This window comes from Heterodontus francisci, chromosome 11, assembly GCF_036365525.1.
Source record: "Heterodontus francisci isolate sHetFra1 chromosome 11, sHetFra1.hap1, whole genome shotgun sequence".
Lineage (NCBI taxonomy): Eukaryota > Metazoa > Chordata > Chondrichthyes > Heterodontiformes > Heterodontidae > Heterodontus > Heterodontus francisci.
The window spans coordinates 18,635,404-18,651,906 of record NC_090381.1 but is presented as its reverse complement, the minus strand read 5'-3'; the positions used below and the strand labels follow the sequence as shown (position 1 = coordinate 18,651,906).

Below are 16,503 nucleotides of genomic sequence, written 5' to 3'. Positions count from 1 at the left end.
GCATCTGCAGCTCTCTGGGGTGGAGAATTCAAATGATTCACAACCAACGTCATTTATAATTGCAGCAAGACTTCCTTACTCCAACCCCTTTGCAATAAAGGCTAACATACCTTCTTGCCTGCTGTACCTGCATGTTAACTTTTCATGATTCATGTACAAGGGCACCCAAATCCCTCTGAGATCCAACATTTCCCAGTCTCTTACCTTTTAAAAATATTTTGCTTTTTCATTCTTCCTACCAAACTTCACACTTTCCCACATTATACTCCATCTGCGACTTTCTTGCCAAATTATTTAACCTTTCCATATCCCTTTGCTGTCGCCATGCGTCCTCTTCACAATTTACTTCCCCAAATAGTTCTATATCGTCAGCAAATTTGGATACTTTATGCTTGGTCCCCTCATCTAAGTCATTGCTATAGATTATAAATAGCTGATCCCCAGCACAGATCCTTGCGGCACGTCTCTAGTTACAGCCTGCCATCCTGAAAATGACCCGTCTATTTCTACTCTCTATTTTTTGTTTGTTAACCAAACCTCAATCCACGCTAATATAGTACCCTCAAGGCCCAAAAGAAAGAAAAAAAGAAAGAAAAAAATACTGCTAGTTACATCTCAAAAAAAAACTCTAACAAATTTGTCATGTTGACTCTCCCTAATTATATTGTGATTTTCCAAATTTCTGATATGTTCTTTGTGTTTGTGAAGATAGACACAAAATATTTATTCAAAGTCCTTATTTCACAATATATTTCTCCTGTTACAGCCTCTAAGAGACCCATATTTACTTTTACGAAGCCCTTTCTCTTTACATACTTGTAAAAGCTCTTACAATCGGTTTTTATATTTCTTGCTCATTTACTCTCATTCTATCCCCTTTATCAAATTTTTAATCATTCTTTGCTGATTTTTAAAACCCTTCCAATCCTTAGGTTTAATACTGTTTTGAGAACATTGGAACCTTCTTCTGTTAATCTAATTCTATTCTTAACTTTTTGAGGTTGCCATAACGGTGCCACTTTTCCTCTGGAATTTTTATTCCTTAAGGGCATGCATATTCATTGAGAATTATGAATTATTTCTTTAAATGTTTGCTATTGCTTATCCACAGTTATACCTGTTAATCTAATTACCTAATTTACCACAGCCGACTTGGCCCTCATACCTCTGAAATAGGCTTTGTTTCAATTTAAGTCCCTTGCTTTGGACTTTACCACATCACTCTGAAAGTTAAAATGAGATACTATCATCTTATAATTACTCTTTCCCAGAGGATTCTTTCCTATAAAATTACTATTTAACTCTATCTCATTACACAATGCTAGATTTAAAAAAGCCTGTTCCCTACTTGAAATATGGTTTCAGTAAACTGTCTTGAATGCATCGTCCTCTAAGCTACTTTTTCTAATTTGCTTTGCCCAGTCTTTATGAAGATTAAAGTCCCACTGAAATATTTAATTACCCTTGCCACATGCTCTTCTAATTTGCTGATCTATACTCTGCCCAACTCCATGATTATTGTTCGTGGGCCTATAAAATACTTCCACCAGTGATTTTTCCCCTTTGTTATTTGCGGGCATCCATTGTCTCTCGAGATAAGGAGGCCCAAAAGAAAAGAATATTTTGCAACTCCACCCATACTAATTCGACATTCTGATTTTCTGGGCTAAGATCCTTTCTCTCTACTGCCTTTATCTCATTTTTTATTGTCAGGGCTACCCACCTCCTTTTCTATTTTGCCTATCTTTTCTAAAAGTCAAGTACCCTGGAATATTTAGTTCCCAACCTCGGTCACCCTGCAACCAAGTCTCAGTAATGGCTATTAGATCAAATCTATTCATCTCTATTTGTGTCATTACTAATGACTTGCATATCTGTATCCCTAGATCCCTTTGCTCCTCTATTCTATTCAGACATTTACATTTCAAGATATTTGAGGCATCTTTATTTTACCTACCAAAATACACTACCTAACACTTATCAATATTGAAGTTCATTTGCCACTTACATACCCATTCTGCAAGTTTGTCTCATTATATAGTGTCACAGTCTTCCTCAGTATTAACTATACTCTCCAATTGAATGCCATTTGCAAATTCTGAAATTGTACTTTCAATTTTTGATCCAAATTATTCATGTAAATAGTGAAAAGCGGTGCTGCCAGCACTGATCCTCATGGACTACCCATTCCCTCCTTCCGCCAGTCTGAGTAATTATCTTCAACCCCTACTCGCTGTTTTCTGTTTTCTGTAGCCAGTGTGTTATCAATGCTGCTAATTTCCCACTAACTCCACGTGCTCTGACCAGCATCTGTTGCATTCCCCGTGTCCATCCTTTTTGTTCTTCAAATAATTCAATAAGATTGACTACTTTTTATTGCATTTTCAATTTTGAGATTTTTTCTATGACATCTGTAAGTAGGGATTCCATTATCTTTCCCACCACTGACGTTATGCTGGCTGGTCGATAGTTCCCTGGACTTGTTCTGTCTCTTTTTTAAATATAGGAATTTCATTAGTTGTCCCTCAGTCTGGCAGTGTACTGTTTTCCAATTAATTTTTATAAATTAATTATAAATAATGCCTCTATTTTCTCTTCCCTATCTGCTTTTAGTATGCATGGATGTAATCCACCCGGACCAGAGTTTTATCCTTTCTAAACTTAAATCATTTATCTTTCCCTTTTCTATTTTAAATGTCTTGATTTTTCTTTGATCTCTTCTTCTAATGTCATCCCCACCACGTTGGTCACCCTGGTCCCTGGTAAATACCAAAGCATGGTAATTAGTCAATATTTCTGCCATTTTGCTGTCACGACATGTGATTTTATCTTATGCATCCTCAGTGGCCCTTCCTCCAAATAAAAAGTGTTGCTATGGGTACCCACATGGGTCCTAGTCATGCCTGTCTTTTTGTGGGATAGGTCAAACATTCCTTGTTCCAGTCCTACTCAGGCCCCGTTCCCCAACTCTTTTTCCGGTACATTGGTGATTGTATTGGTGCCGTTTCCTGCTCTCGCCCCAAACTAGAAAACTTCATCAACTTTGCTTCCACCCTTCTCTCACCTTCACATGGTCCATCTCTGACACTTCCCTTCCCTTCCTCCACTTCTCTATCTCCATCTCTGGGGATAGGCTGTCCACTAGTATTTATTATAAGCCCACCGACTCTCATAGCTACCTTGACTAGACTTCCTCAAACCCTGCGTCCTGTAACATTTCCATTCCATTCTACCAGTTTCTCCATCTCCGACGCACCTGCTCTGGTGATGCAACCTTCCCCAACAGTGCCTCTGATATGTCTTCCTTTATCCTCAACCAAGGAATCCCCCCCACTGTGGTTGACAGGACCCTCAACCATGTCCAGCCCATTTCCCTCTACCTTCACGCTTTCCCCTCCCTCCCTGATCCTTGACAGGGTTCCCCTTGTCCTCACTTTCCACCCCATCAGCCTCCACATCCAAAGTATCATCCTCCACCATTTCTGCAACCTCTAGCGTGATGCCATCACCAAACACATCTTCCCTTCCCCTACCCTGTCAGCATTCTGAAGGGATCATTCCTTCTGCAACACACTGGTCCACTCCTCCATCATCCCCGACACCTCTTCCCTTTCCCACGGCACCTTCCCATGCAATCACAGAAAGTGTTATACCTCCCCTTTTACATCCTCGCTCCTTACCATCCAAGGCCCCAAACACTCCTTTCAAGTGAAGCAGCGATTTACTTGTACTTCTTTCAATTTAAAGTACTGTATTCGCCACTCACAATGCGGTTGTCTTGACATTGGGGAGACCAAACACAGATTGGGTGACCACTTTGCAGAACACCTCTGCTCAGTCTGCAAGCATGATCCCGAGCTTCCAGTTGCTTGCCATTTTAATTCTCCACCTTATTCCTGTCCACGGTGTTCCAGTGAACATCAACACAAGCTGGAGGAACTGCACCTCATTTTCCGATTAGGCCTTCTGGGCTCAATAATTTCAGACCATGAACCTCATTTTTTTGAATTATTATTTTTATTTTATTTTTTATATGTATGTATTTATTTATTAACCATATGCTAGTCTTAAACTTATTTTCATGTTTTTGCTTTCGTAAAGAGCCATTCATTATTTTGCCATTAGCACTCTCTCTGGACTTTTGCTTTGTCTTCCGCTACACCTATTTAGCACTCTATTTGCATTCTGTTCCATGACATCTGTCATTTCATCTCTACCCCCTCCATCCTATCACAGATCTTCCCTCTTGTTCTTCTTCGCACTCCCCCCACCCCCCACCTTCACTTGCTCAAAGACTGTTACATTTCTAATCTTTGCCAGTTCTGATTAAAGCTCACAGACCTGAAATGTTAACTCTGTTTCTCTTTACACAGATGCTGCCAGACCTGCTGAGTATTTCCGGCACTTACTGTTCTCATTTCTGATTTTCCTTTTGTCATTTAGGTGCTCATTGTGATGTATTCAACATCATTTACTTCATTGCATCATCTATTTAGAATCAAACGGAAAAATGTTTGCCCAAGAGATTTCAGCAATGGAACCCTTTACTGAACAGATGAGTAGCTCAAGTACCCGAGTGACAATGAAGAGGGTGAGTAAAGAATTTGCTTTGGCTGAATTTTGTGGTGATGAAATATGGAGGGAGCAGGAGTCTAGCCCCATGTGTGTGATTGCTGCTGGGGATTGCCACTGCTGTGCAGCTAAAAAAACAGCTAATTTGAGAGGCTGGGTTAGGGGATTCTCCATCACTGATATCTGTGACCAATTATTGCTGGCTGTTTCCAATTCTTTTTTGTTTTTACCAGCTATTTATCCACAATGTGATGTGAAGATACTATCAGTGCAAACAACTGTAATAGCCCCAATCTAAAGCAAGTAAACTGAGATTCTTATCAAGTACAAAGCAGGAGAGAACATTAATCTTTATTGTAAATGAGAGTGTAGCAGTAGAAGCAGTCAATTAACTTTCGACATGTTGATAGATGAAGCTTTGGGTTAAACACTCATTGGTGTTTAATGAATGTTGCGGGAAGGAGAGAAACTGGCACCGTACAGCTTCCCAGACACTGCATCCCCTGCTGGTTAGTCTCTGTCCATTGTGGACACGGAAATCCAAGCTGTTGCACGGGCCGGAATTTTACCAATTGGGCAGATGGCTCAACATCGGGCAAAAATGTGGGTTGGCGAAATGCATGGGTGGGCGGTAGGACTTTCCATGGGACTTTACCAGCAACAGGCAATTAAAGGGCCTGCAGTCGGGGCAACCAGCCAATTAACAGTAGTGGGCAGGTCCTAGTGCTGGCATCTCGCACGCAGCTGCCATTTTTAAAGGCACATGTGCAGCAGTCAGACACAAGCAGAAATGTGAAGCCAGGTGGTAGACCCATGCATGGGGCAACACCAGGCACCAATGTCCACATTGAGGTGCCCAGTTCAGACGCACCCAAACTCCATGCTCAGTCATGGGTGCACGCTGCATTGAGATGGTAGACTTGCTGCCTCACCGTACCACCTCAGCAGCGCAGTGTTGAAAATTTACAGCGCTTCATAATGAGCAGTACAGATGGGCCATGAGACAGGAGTGACACTGAGTATGCTTGCAGAGAAGTACGCTCAGAATGCCAGGGAGCGTCAATGAACCAGAGGTGGAGGCCACATAGATAGGATGGGTCACGGACGGGTGGATGGGGGAAGCAGGGGGATGCTGATCTCTGTAGCTGGTGGTGGCAGTCTCTTCTGCTCTTAATCTTCTTGCGCTGACCAGGATATTTGGCCGGAGCCAGCATAGATCCACTTCGAGAAGCTGTTTTCCATCTGAAGTGTCTTTTCCCTCCTGAGAGCCTATATATCTTATTGCTAGGGGGCTGGTGGGTGTCTTATGCCAATCAGTTATTCAATTGTCCATTTAGTAAGGGACAGATATTCAAGGTAGATCCATCGCTCCCATTTCCATCCAAAGTCCTTGAAGTCATCTCATGGCTTACATCCTGTTAACCTTTATTGAGACGGTTGGTTTAGATATGGGTCATGAGATCCCACCTCATCAGGCTTCGGAATGTCTTGTATCAGAGCCTGTGTTAGAATCATGTCCTTGGCAGAGATAATAGGCTTATGCTGTCCTGTGTCTGTCAGCCTAGCAAGCTGCTATAGAGTTCTTAGTAAGAGAGGGAGACAAAGAGCTTTTTCTATAATATTCAATACATTTGTTAAGATTTTATAAGATTATTAGACAGCCATTTCTTACATTGATGGCAAGGTATGGAAGCTATGGAGAGTAAATAAAGTGATAGTTGTGACCTTCATTTCCTTAACCATATGTTGTCTGTGGCACCTGCATGGGCCTTTAACACCACTGGAGGTTCCTGATCAAGGGGAAGCACCAGGACTTGGTTGACAGAACAGCTCTTTCACTTAAATTATGTCTCTGCAGCAGGTACAGCAGCTGTGTGGAACTGAGCAGGTCTCCTGCTACACTGCAAAGCTCACAGGATGCAATGCCATCTCAAGATACTGCGTCACCTTATTCCAGTGCACCCTCCACCAACGCAGATACACTCACATTGGTGGGCTTTGTCGCCTGTGCAGAACTGGTGGCACAATCTGGTGAGCATAGCACTGACGCACGGGAGGAGCTAATGGAGGTAGGGACAGCTGTGGCTACTACCCCTTGGAGGAGTTAGGAGAGACCCTACAATACTCAGCGTCATGCAGATGGTGAGTCTGAGGTGTCATCAGCAAAGCAACAGATGCCTCAGCAGCTGCATCAAATGTGGGAACATCTATCGGAGTTTCCAGAGGCAGTGCAGTCCCATGTGCAAACGATGGAGGAGTCCCTCCATGCCATGAGCGTGCCATATCTCTGGCATGGCATCCTCCATTGAGAGAGTGGCAACCCTCAGGGAGAGATGCATGGAGCATTGCACTGAGTGGATGTAGGGGGTGTGCACAGTCCTCCATAACATGGCCTCGTCCATGAAGTCCAAGGAGCGAAGGGTGGTCAAGATGCGTCAGCCACACATCTCCCGTTGCCAGGAGGTGGAAGTCTCCAGACAATCACGGGGGTGCATGTGTGTCCTGAACGGGCAGAGGAGGGGCAGGACGAAGGAAATGGGGGCACCTCTCAAGGTGCTCTGATAGTTAAAGGTAGATCCTCGGCCCTTTTGACGACGACATCAATGCCGGTCTGATGACAGAGGTGTTCCCTGCACAGATACAGGTTACCCCAAATGTGCTGGACTCCAATAAGGTTCAGGCACCCAGAGGACGAAGGCCAGGACCACCTAATGCAGAGGAGCAAGAAAGGCAGTAGCCTGCCTCCACATCAACTCCAGGCACAGGGGAAGCACCCCGTACATGTTACCGTAAGCAAACACGTAAATGCATGAACTAGCATTTGGGGTTTCACTCGGTCATAATAACTTGTCAACTGCAGAAGCCTTTAATATTTACTGAGAGTTAAAGGTTTTGACATTCAATGCATATTGACTCGTGTTTACTGAGGATGTGGCTTGCTCAGTGTCTTCCTCTGGCTCTGGCACTACGTCCCTCTGGAGCATCAGGTTGTGTAATGCACAGTAGACAATAATGATGCGAAATACCTTTGAGGGTGAGTATTGCAGGGCTCCCCAGATCTACTGAGGCATCTAAACCTCATCTTCAAAAGGCCAATGGCCTGCTCGATGGTGGCCCTTATAGTTATATGGCAGTGGTTGGATGTGTCCTCTGTGTTGGGTTCCGTACAGGGGTCAGAAGCCATGACTTCAGTGGATACTCCTTGTCCTTCAGCTTCCAGCCACGAAGGTGTTGGGGTGACCTGAAGGATTGAGTCAATTGGGATTGTCTATTGATGTCATGGTAGCTTCCTGAAAACCTCTCACATGCCTGCATGATTCGCTTACAGTGGTTGCAGATGTCTTGATAATTGAGGGAGTTGAACCCTCTTCCTGTTTACAAAGGCACCTGGCTGCTCTGACAGAGTCTTGATGACCACATGAGTGCAATCAATGACCCCCTGCACTTGGGGAAATCCAGCCTGGCCCCGAAGCTGACTGCCCTCTTGATCTGACTGGCCTGGTCAGTTGTGAACTTGATATATTGGCCAGCCCAATGGTATGGCCTCCTTCTGTGCTGTAATTTTTCGATGATTCTATGGTTCTACATGGCTTCCATGGCCTCCATTATGCAGCGATGGGCTACTGACTGAGAAATGTTACATGATCTCCAGACAATCCCTGGAATGAACCACAGGCAAATATGTTGAGTGACAGTGTCGCCTTTAAAGCAACAAGCATTGGGTGTCCATCACTTCCCATTGGTATCAACTCCTGCTCCAGTGTACCGCACAGGTCCACCACCACCTCTCTGGAGAGACACAATCTGCATAGACATTTATGCTCGGACATCTCAATGAAGCTGACTCTTTGATGGTACACCCTTTGAGCTGGTTAGCACCTTCTGTGAACATGAGGCTGCCCTCTTGCCCTCATATGTCCTCCTTGTCCATATCCAATGGCTGCATCCCCATCTCTGTGCCACTCTCCTCCTCGTAGGAGGAGTCAAAGTCAGAAAGTATTGACCCCATAGCCAGATGAAGCATCCACTGCGATGAGTCTCTCAAGAACCTTGCCCTGCCTCCAGTGGCTGCTGCAGATCTGGAAAACACCTTGCCAGTAGCAGTAACATTGGCCCTATTGTCTGCAGTGCCTCCAAACGTGATAGCGTCACTTCTTCAACACACAGCCTGCAGGCAGCTGCACAATATGGCAGCCATTTCCCTTCACAACTCAGTTGCCACTGAGCTCTCACTTCATTTGAGTAGATGAGACTCTAAGCCTCCGTGAAACCTGTGTGCCTTTGGTAAACTCATAAAAATGTAGGAAAATATCACAATTGGCTTTTTAATGACCTTAACTACCCGCCGATCTGTCAGCCACTAATCCGTCCAACCACCCGCATCTGCTAAAATTGGTCGACGGCGGGAAGGCATCGGGGAGGTGCCCTAACGTGGGCCCATGTAGTACTTCCACCTCCTATTCAGAAGGTTGTGCCTTCAAGCCCCACTGTGACTGCATTGATGGAGAATCTGTCCCTCAGATGAGACGTTAAACTGAGACCCTTCACTGCCTGCTCAGGTCAGTGAAAAATATCCCTAGCACTATTGGAAGAGCAGGTGAGTTTTCCCAGAGTCTTGTCCAATATTAATTCCTCAAGAGACACTGCTAAAAAAGAGTCATTCATCTAATTTCCTGTTTGTGGGATCTAACTGTGCGCACCTTGGCTGCATCTGAACACAGTAACTTTCATTTATTGCCTGAAAAATGCTCTGGCATGTTCTGTAGACATGAAAAACATTATATGATTGCAAATTAATTCCTCTTGAACAGGGGAGAGGTGAGGGTGTGACTAGCTCATAAGAACTGCAGGTCCAAGTGAGTTCCATGGGTAGAGCTTGGGGAAGTGCAGACTGTCTCTGCACCACATAAGCTGTTCAGTGTGTGAAATTTGAGATTGTCTTATTTGAGTTAGTTGTGGAATATGTTGTACTTTTTTCTGGTAGCTAGTTGAGGTTTAGCAGTTTATAAGTAGGGTAGAAATTATTGGGTTGATCTCGTTCTCCTAATGGGAACAGATGGGCTGAGGGAGTGGAAGGGTTTGTGGGAGACCTGTCATAGTTCCTGGAATTACCCCTTATTTTCATGATTGAGGCAAGCTGCTAGTGTGAAATGTGCTACTCATAGGCAATTAGGAGGTGGGAAATTAGGTTCTTAAAAGCCTGCAGTCACTTAAAGGGGAAGTGTTTAAGACAGGAAGCAACACTATGGAGCTGCAGGAAGATAAACTGGGGCAAGATTTCATAGAATCATAGAATGGTTGCAGGTCAGAAGGAGGCCATTTGGCCAGTCGTGTCCATAACGACTCTCTGCAAGAGCAACTAGCCATAGAACCATAGAAAAATTACAGCACAGAAGGAGGCCATTCATCCCATCATGTCTGTGCCGGCTGAAAACACTAGCTGCCCAATCTAATCTCACTTTTCAGCACCTGGTCCAGAGCCTTGCAGGTTACAGCACTTCAAGTGAATGTCCAGGTACCGTTTAAAAGAGGGTTTCTGCCTCCACCACCATTCCTGGCAGTGAATTCCAGACACCCACCACCCTCTGGGTGAAAAAGGTTTTCCTCATGTCCCTCTAATCCTTCTACCAATCACATTAAGTCTGTGCTCCCTGGTAATTGACCTCCCCGCCAGGGGAAACAGGTCCTTCCTGTCTACTCTATCAAGGCCCCTCATAATTTTGTACACCTCAATTAAGTCACCGCTCAGGCTCCTCTGTTCTAAGGAAAACAACCCAAGCCTGTCCAATCTTTCCTCATAGCTGCAACTTGAGTCCTGACAACATTCTCTCCAGAGCAATTATGTCCTTCCTGTAATGTGGTGACCAGAACTGTACACAATACTCCAGCTGTGGCTTAACCAGTGTTTTACACAGTTCCAGCATTACATCCCTGCTTTTGTATTCTATATCTCGGCCAATAAAGGAAAGCATTCCAGATGCCTTCTTCACCACTCTATCCACCAGTCCTGCCACCTTCAGAGACCTGTGGACATGCACTCCAAGGTCTCTCACTTCTTCTACCCCTCTCAATATCCTCCGATTTATTGTGTATTCCCTCGCTTTATTTGCCCTCCCCAAATGCATTACCTCACACTTCTCTGGAATGAATTCCATTTCCCACTTTTCTGCCCACTCAACCAAACCATTGATATCTTTCTGGAGTCCACAGCTATCCTCTTCATGGCCAATGTTTGTGTCATCAGTAAGTTTCCCAATCATGCCTCCCATATTTAAGTCCAAATCATTAATATATACCAGTGCTGTATCTCTAAACTAAATTAAACAGCAAGGGACCCAACACTGAGCCCTGTGGAACACCACTGGAAACTGCTTTCCATTCACAACAACATCCGTTAACTACTACTCTTTGTGTCCTGACCCTGAGCCAATTCTGGATCCAACCTGCCACATTCCACTGCCTCCACCTTGCTCCCAGTCTGTGCATTCCAGATTCTAACCACACGCTGCATGAAATCATTTTTCCTCATGTCGCCTTTGGTTCTTTTGCCAATCACCTTAAATTGGTGCCCTCTGGTTCTCGACCCTTCCGCCAATGGGAACAGTTCCAGCAAGGCCTTGACGTTGTCCGATACACTTGTAGAGAGACTGGTGGAATAACTTCACAAGAGGAAGGAGATCCACTTCCCTGTGGATGGTTCGCAGAGACTGTGGCAAATTGGTGACCTGGCATGGTGAGAGATGGCACAACATGTTACTGCCATCAGCATTCTCTCCAGGATCTTGCATCAATGCTAAATAAAATTTAATCATCTCCCAGAGTGCCAAGCTAAGACTCCCCTTCCTATCTCTTTATACTTTCAGCACTGCCTTGCAGTACCTTACCTTTGCCTCAGCACCATTATTCCTTCCTTTCACTACTTCTAAGAGTCAACAGAGAACACTTCATTATGCCTCCTATCTGCTTATACTCACACTCTGAAAGGATGCTACTGGGCTCACAACAACATCTCCCTCCACCTAATACTGCTTCTTCCAGTTGTCATGCATCCTCGAGTATGCTGCCTCACACATGTTGGAAGCCCTGAAACAGATTAACCCACTTTTGCTCTTGTGAGGGAGAGATTTGCACATAATAGTATGCAGATGACCAGTCCAGGAAGAGGTCTCACTTCACCCCAAATACTGAAGTGGAAGAAGGAGGCCGACATTGACGTCATAGGATGACACAGAGTCATCAGCATTAGACATGGTGAGACTGGAGGCCTGGGCTGCTAGTGTTGTCAGTATCTTCCCTGCTTCTCTTTCTACTTAACTCTGTCACGCACTGAGCATGGAAACCTGGTATTGCATTTGCTCACAACAACAACAACTTGCCTTTATATAGTGTCTTTAACATAGTGAAAAGTCCCAGCGTGCTTTACAGGAGTGTTATCGATCAAAACCTGGCACTGTGTCATATAAAATACATTTGGACTGGTGACCAAAAGCTTGGTCACAGTGGTAGGTTTTAAGCAGTGACTTAGAGGAGGAGAGAACAGTGGAGAGGCAGAGAGATGTGAAGAGGGAATTCCAGAGTTTAGAGCCTAGACAGCTGAAGGCACGGCCACCAATGGTGGAGTGATGAAAATCAGAGATACGCAACTGGACAGAATTGGAGGAGGCAGTGATCTCAAAGGGTTGTCCTTGTCTCTCTTCATTTTTAAAGGACGGTCAGAAGACTTGGTCACTAAGCCAGACAGACTGATGACCTGAACCCTTATGGAAATGGACCAGCACTTCAGCACTTACTCTTATCTTGGTCAGTACCAGTATGGATTGCAAAAGCATATGTGACTTAGATAGTGAGTTTGAGAGGAACCCCCGGGGGATTCACTGAGTATAAGTGAGCAGGAGCCAGTGGAGGTGGAAAGGAAGCCCAAGAAAAGAGCACACTGCAGGGCTACCTCAAATCCCAGATCTGCTGAAGGCAACAGAGGTGCAGATTGGTGTTTTGACCCTCATATCTGCCATTGATACTCAACCAATGTACAGGCGGTCACCTTGATGGATATTGCAGACATACTCAACCCCCGCATGAGTCTGTGACCAGCATTAGCATCTCTCAGGGTGTTCATACTGGAACTGTGCAAGCTCAATCTCAACCATCTGCTCCACTGGACAGACTGGGAGAGTGTTTGAGTTTCAGTGATCTAGAACTCTGCTGTAGATCAGTAGGAGAGCTGCGCCTCAGCCTGAGCAGGGGCAGTCAGGCAATGCAAACAGAACATGGCACCATCTGATGATGACAACACTTCTGTACCCTGTGACTACCAAACCAATACCTGCTCTGGTGCAAGAAAGCCAGCAGGGCCAGCCTACCCGGGCAAATACTGAGCTGTTGCAGTTTGCAACTGGGACCTAGAGCTCCGAGATGATCCAGCCACGGGCATCTGTGGGTCACAGCTGCCTCCCACCTCCCATTCTGCAACCAGTGGGGGAGCAGCTTATAGGAGCATTAAAGTAGGTAAGAGATCACTTCAGACAGGCACTCGGGCTCACACTGTCATGGGAGATAGTGTGGATATCTGTCTGAAAACCAGTGAAACCACAAAGCTGTTTTAAATCCTCATGTGCAGGATGTTGCTGCAGTCTCTGTTGATTCTGATATGTGAAGTGACATGAATATCAATCTTGGGATTTGAGCAAATGCAGATGATTTGAGGATCGAAGGAGTGTTGAATGCGACTATTATTCCAGAGGATAGGAGCAGGGATTGTCCAGCTGTATATCTCTTCAGAGACCCTTGCCCCTTTCTCGCCATCCTCTATGCCATCAGAATCCTTCCTTCATTTTTCTGGAGGTCCTCCTCCAATGTGTTGTCCCTGTTCAGAGCAAAGTTATGATGAACACAGTAAATTGCTGTCATACAGGATTGTGAAGGTACCAGACCTGTCCAGGCAGTGGAAGCATGGTTTGAAGATTTCAGTGGTCTGCTCCAGGAGGGCTCAACTTAACTCATGGATTTGGTTGAGTTGGAGCTCCACAACATAGCCTGGGTTCCTCAAAGGAATCATGAACCAAGTGTGGAGGTGTTAGCGCTTGTGCCCAAACAGCCAGCTTCTCACTCCCTGTGCAGAGACAAAGGGCAGAATTTTATCTTAACAGACCCTCAGGCAACAGGGAGGCCAGTAGTTGGTGGGGAACCCATTTGTCCTGTCAGTGAGCTTTGTTGTGACTCTTTAACTCAACTTCTCATTTACAGATTTCCAATCAGAGAGACTGGGCTGGATGACATGCCAAATCTATTGGGAAGCTGGTGATCGGGGGCGAGTGCAGACCAAATAGGGACAGTGGAGCACTCCATATTCAGGCCAATATTTTTGAACAAACTTTCCAATTTGGTAGCAGACTGAACGAACCCTTTAAGCAAATTTGGTCTCCTGTTTGCATATGCAATGGGTCTGTTGCCTCTTTCAGCCACAGGCCCCGGATGAATCTTTTTCTGCCTTTACCAATATGCCATTTGGAACACTTGTGATACATAAAGAATGCCTGCTAGACTGGGGGTTTAGACACCAAGAAAACGGGCACGGTGTCCATTCTTATCTTTAGACCAGTGACGAAACCCTAATGCACCATCCAATCCCGTCACGTGAACAACCTAATGGAGCAGAAATTTCACCTTCAGGCATTAAACACAGCAAAGAATAAAGAAACCTTGTTATCAGAAGTGCCAACCAACAGGATTTTTTGGAGGCAGTCAGATTTTGAAGTTATTGGATTAATTCTGGCAGAGAAGAGCCGTATTGTGTCTCAGAGGCACTCCAAGGTTGATGAACTGCGGTGTCAAGCAGTCACAGAATGAGGGAAGAGAATATCCAGCCAGGTGGAATGCTGTTTGGATTGGGTTGCACTTACCTGTCTCTTGTAATGGATGACATCAGCCAGTGTGCCCTCAATCTTCTCTGAGGGAAAAACAAAGCAGAGCATTTCATGTGTGAATCACTCTGTGAAATGCCTTATTTTTCACACAGCACAAGGCCTGAATGTCAAATGGAGAGGGTGGGGGACGTAAATTAATTCAGCAATTCCATTTCACAATCTGCTAAATTGATACTTGGCATGATAAATTGAGATCTGTTTAAAATTCTAGCTATCACTTTTTAACCCATAGACTGGTCACCTTCAGTGAAATGCTTCCTGGTATTTATGTAAAATCACCTGCAGGTCAACTAGTGAAGCTGGGACTGTTCTCCATGGAGCAGAGAAGGCTAAGGTAAGATTTAATAGAGTTGTTCAAAATTATGAGCTCTTTCGATTGAGTAAATATGAAGAAACTGTTTCCACTAACAGATGGGTCAGTAACTAAAGGACACAGATTTACGATAATTGGTAAAAGAACCAGAGGGTAGATGAGGAAATTTTTGTTATACAGCAAGCTGTGATCTGGAATGCACTGCCTGAAAGGGTGGTGGAAGCAAATTCAATAGTAACTTTCAAAAGGGAATTGGATAAATACTTGAACAGGAAACATTTGTGGGGCTATGAGGAAAGAGTAGGGGGATGGGACTAATTGGTAGCCATTTCAAAGAGTCAGCACAGGTCCAATGGGTCAAATGGCCTCCTTCTGTGCTGTTAAATTCTATGATTTTAAGAGTGGTATAAAGACAAAATGTGCAGGTTTCTTGGTCACAAAATGAATCATAAACTGATGCAGTATTAATGTCAGTTAAAATTACCAGTAAATATCATAAAGTCATGCAATAAAACACGGTGCCTCAAACATTCTTTGTTTAACCACAGCAAAATCATCAAAGATGTTTGAGATTGACATATCAAATAAAACCGCTCCATGGCTAGAGGGTAAATTCACAATCCCATCACCCCGGTGCTGAATGCAGCAGGTTGGAAAATCATTGCTGCAGTCTGCAGTCTAACTTCTGTCAGTGGCCATTGCAGTAGGTTTTCCACTGGGACAGCAGGATCCCTGAATTTATCCTTTAGCCTGTCACACCTGCTAAAACTTCCATAGTAATTCTTGTTTAAAAATTTCTGCAAAATTTACCTTGTCACTCTTCCACAGCACTTCTGGTTTCTCTGTCTCTCCCTTTCTTCCTCTGTCTGTTTCATTCTTTCTTTCTCTCTTACTTTCTTTTTCTCTCTCTCCCTCTATTTCTTCCTCTGTATCTCTCGCTCTCTTTCTTTCTCTCCCTCTCTATCTTTCTCTATCTCTGAATCTCTCTTTGGGCTGAGTTTTGTTCAGAAGCAGCACATCCTGGTAGCGACACCGGAAGTGGGTGGCCAGTTGACAGCGATCACATGGCAGACGGCCAATTAAAGAGCAGAGGCAGGAAACGAGATGCCGATGACAGTGTCAGCTGACTCCATGGCAGGTACTAGTGCCATATTTAAAGGGCTGCCAGCTCTACATTCATTGCTGCCTTGTTTGTAATAAGATCATAAAAAAGGAGCAGAAGTAGGCCATTCGCCCCTTGAGTCTGTTTCGTCATTCAATAAGATCATGGCTGATCTGATTTTGGCCTTAACTCCAATTTTCTGCCTGCCACCCCATAATCCTTACTCCCTTGTAGATCTTGCCTGACCTACACTGCCAAAAATCCCATAGAAGCTGATCAGCAACCGACTGCAACCATGCCAGAAGGAAAACTGCAGATAGCCCCACATTTTAGTGATGCCTCCCTGCGGGTTCTCCTCCAGTCTGCAAGGACGAGGCAGGAGGTCCTCTTCCCAAGTGACCAGAAGAAGACATTGGCCCACCTAATCAAGCAAGTCTGGACGGGGATTGCAGAGGAAGTTAGCAGCCGTGGGACCACCTCCGAACCTGGGTGCAGTGTCGTAAACATCAATGACCTCTGTCGCACTGCTAAGGTGAGTTCTCCATACTGCTTTCCTCTTTGGTGCTTACAGGTGGCAACATGAGAGGGTGCAT

At 44.7% G+C, this 16,503-nt stretch overlaps 1 long non-coding RNA gene across 1 annotated transcript in view; it reads right to left on the bottom strand.

Annotated features, from left to right (window-relative positions):
- LOC137374819 (uncharacterized) overlaps positions 1–15,785 on the bottom strand; it is a 69,318-nt gene extending 53,533 nt beyond the window's left edge. The window contains exons 1-2 of the long non-coding RNA XR_010975904.1: positions 15,619–15,785; positions 14,472–14,518 (exon numbers count right to left, since the gene is read on the bottom strand). This is a non-coding gene — a long non-coding RNA (uncharacterized lncRNA). The remainder of the gene's footprint in view (positions 1–14,471; positions 14,519–15,618) is intronic.
- Between the last annotated feature and the right edge of the window lie 718 nt (positions 15,786–16,503).